The following is a 3956-nucleotide window of genomic DNA, read 5'->3' as shown; positions in this document are numbered from 1 at the left end:
ATAGTCTGGATCATAAAGTAAGGTACAGTAGTTTTAAAAGGATTTAAATTGTATAAAAATATTCTCTGACCACAAGAGAATCAAATTAGAAATCAAAGACAGAAACATATGTGGAAAATAATTTAAAATGTTGAAAATTAAATATCATTCTTCTAAATAAACCATTGTCAATGAAAAAATCACAAGAGAAATTAGAAAGTATTTTGAATTTAATGAAAATGAAAACACCACATGTGAACATTTGTGGAATGAAGCTAAAGCAGTGTTTAAAGGGAACAATTTGGCATTAAAAGCTTTTATTAGATAAGAAAGAAGGATGAAAATCAATAACCTAAGTTTCCACTTTAAGAAACTAGCTAAAGAAGAGCTTGTCAAACCCAAAGTAAACAGGAGGAAAGAAATAATGGGAGAGCAGAAATCACTAAAATTGAAACAGGAATGCAATGGAGAAAACCAATGAAATCAAAATTTTTTCTTTGAAACAATAAATGAAGATGAAAATCTCTAGAATAATAATCATGAAAAAAAGAAGACATAAGTGATCAATACCAGGAATTAAACAGGAGACATCTCTATAAAGCCAACTGACATTAAGGAAGAATAATAGAATATTATGAAAAGTTTTATGCCAAATATTTGATAATTTAGATGGAATGGACAAATTCCTTGAAAAACACACTACAAAAGCTCACTCAAGAAGAAATAACCTAATTAGCCCTACATCTATTAAAATTTGAATTCATAGTTTAAAAACCTTACCACAAAGAGAATCCAGGTTAGATAGTTTCCCTGGCAAACATAATCAATTTTACACAAACTTTTCAAGAAAATGGATAGGAAGAGAACAATTTCCAACTCATTAATGAGGTTAGAATTATCATGATATCAAAAATAGAAAAAGACATTATAAAAAATAAAAATTATATACCAATATCCCTCATAAATATTAAAAATCTTTAACAAAATATAAGAAAACAGAATTGAGTAATAAAAAAGATGATACATCATGACTAACTAAAGTTTACCCTAAGTATGAAAAGTTGGTTCAATGCTTGAAAATTAATCAGTGTTGTTTAACTGAGTGTAAAAAAGTTGTGTAAAAAAGAAAAAGCAGAGTGTAAAACATTAATAAAATGTAAAAAAAAAAGCATATGATCATCTAGAGAAATGGAGAAAAAACAGTGAACAAAATTTCACATTTATTCATGATAGAAATTCTCAGAAAATGGGAAAGATGAAACTTCCTCAGCCTAATAAAGAACATCTACAAAATAATCTACAACTAGCTAAAATGAAAAAAATGAATGCTTTCTTCCTGTGATCAGGAACAAGGCAAGGATGTCTGATTCATCACTCATTTCCAACACTATGCTGGAGGTCCTAACAAATGTTGTAATATGAGAAAAAGTAAAAAGGCATGCAAATTTGAAAGGAAGACACAAACTTATATTTACAGACAATGTGATTGTCTACATAAGAAATCCTAAAGAATCTACTTATAAGTGAGCTTAGTAAGTTTGCAGGATATAAGGTCAACATATGAATATCAATTGTTTTCTCAGATACTGGCAATGAATAACTAGAAATTGAAATTACAGAAACAGTACCATTTACAATAGTATTAAAAACATGAAAGACTTAGAAGCAAAACCATGTTCAGGATTTAAAAGCTGAAAATGACAAAAGGTTGATTAGAGAAATCAAGAGGACCTTATAAATGGATGGCTGTACCTGTATCCATGGATTAGAAAATTCAATATTGTTAAGCTGTCAATTTTCCTCAAATTGATCTATACATTCAATGCAATCCCAATCAAAATCCCAGCATGAATTTTTTTGTAGAAATTTACAGGTTAATTCTAAAATTTATATAGAAAAGCAAAGGAACTAAAATAGCTAAAGTAGGTAATTTTGGATAAGAAGAACAAAGTTGGAGAATTCAAATAACCTGATTTGGAGACTTACTATAAAGGTATAATAATCAAGACAGTGTGGTATTAGCTAAAAGAGAGACACACTGATCAAGGGAATAGAATCTAGAGTTCAGAAATAGACCCATACATATGGTCATTGTTCTTCAACCAAAGTGTTAAGGCAATTCAACAGACAAAAGACAATCTTTTCAGCAATGGGTGCTGGAACAATTGACTATCTATATGCTAAATAAGGAAATAACCTTGACCTTTNGAAATAGCCTTGACCTTTTCCTGCATCAGATACAAAGTTAACCTGAAATGGCCTATATTTAAATTTCAGTGTTAAAAGTATAAAAACTTATAGAAGACAATGACATAGGAGAAAATCCTTTTGCACTTGAATTAGGCAAAGATTTCTTAGATAATATACATAAAACACAGACCACAAAAGAAAAGAATTGATAAGTTGAACTGAGTCAAAATTAAAAACATCTGTTCTTGCAAGATATTGTGACATAAATAAAGAGATAAGTGACACATATCTGATAATGGGTTCATGTCCAGAATATATAAAGAGGTCTCAAAATTCAATAAGACAAGAAACCAAATAAAAACAGGGTAAAAGCTTTACCAAAGTAGACATATATGACAAACAAACTACATGTCATCAGTTACTGAGGAAATGAAAGTTAGAATCATAATGAGATATCACTACATACCCATTAGAATAGCTAAAACTGAAAAATGCTGTTGAGGATACAGGGCATCTTGAAGCCTCATACGCATTTATTATGGGAATACAAAATGGTAAAGTGTTTGATGCTTTCTAGTAAATGTATGCATCACTTACTATGTGACCCAGAAACCCCACTCCCAATACTTTAACCAAGAAAAGTGAAAAACCTATGTCCACAAAAGATCTGTATGCAAATGTTTATGGAAACTTTATTTACAATAGACAAAAAACAGAAGCAAGTCAGATGCTCATCAACCGCTAGATGGGATAACCAGTTTGTGGTACAGTAATACGATAGAACACAATGTAGCAATAAAAAAATGAAGCATCAATACAGGCAGAAAATAGGTGAATTTCAAAAGCATTATGCCACTATGTCATTGAAATAAAAAAATATATTTATGACCAAACTTACATACTTTATGATGACATGCATCTGACATTTTGAAAAGGCAAAAAGCAGATTAGAAACCAGATCACTGATTGCTAGGGACTGGGGGTGAGGGGAGATAACTGACTACAAATAAACACAAAGAAACTGTTTTGCAGTAACAGAAATGTTCTCCATCCCTGTTAAGGTTTTTGTTACAGGACTATACACATTTGTCAAAATTCACTATACTCCTCAAAAGGGAATATATTATTGTCTATAAACATCTCAATAAACCTGNGTTGCCCAAAGAGCCGAGGGTCCATTTCTGGGTTCTCTATTCTGTTCCATTGGTCGATGTGTCTGTTTTTGTGCCAGTACCATGATCTTTTCCATGGAAATATCATTCTGGCCCTGATTTCTAAGTCATTGCTCTGATTACTATTTGCCATTTTGTGTCATTGAAATAAAGATAAAATATGTTTATGACAAACATCTTTTATTATGCGCCATATGTACTGGTAAATTGTGCAATACTTAAATGAGTATGACATTTAATAAAAGAGGAAGACAGAGTCAATCTTTTCAGGGTCCAAGCGGATACACTGGAATCCAGACTGTAGTGAGTACATTTTGCTTTGTGAATTCACACTCTGACCTCTTCTCTTAGCTTGCATTGGAATGTTGACTGGGTTGAAGAAGAAGTCTTGAAAATGTTTTTATTTATTTCTCGTGGCCTAGGATGTATCAGAATTCTGACATATAGCAGTACAGCATGTAAATGCATTTTCATACTGACATAATTATACTCAGAGTAATTTAATCCATTTTGTGTTTTCTTCTGTTTTCTCTGGAGGTGGGGTTACTCCTTCATTTGGTCTCAGAACTCAGCCGGTTTCTAGGTCCTATTACAACTCTAACAGTAATTCTTGTT

Source organism: Ailuropoda melanoleuca, chromosome 3 (genome assembly GCF_002007445.2).
Source record: "Ailuropoda melanoleuca isolate Jingjing chromosome 3, ASM200744v2, whole genome shotgun sequence".
Taxonomy (NCBI): domain Eukaryota; kingdom Metazoa; phylum Chordata; class Mammalia; order Carnivora; family Ursidae; genus Ailuropoda; species Ailuropoda melanoleuca.
The sequence above is the reverse complement of the archived record's forward strand: the minus strand, read 5'-3'. Positions refer to the sequence as shown.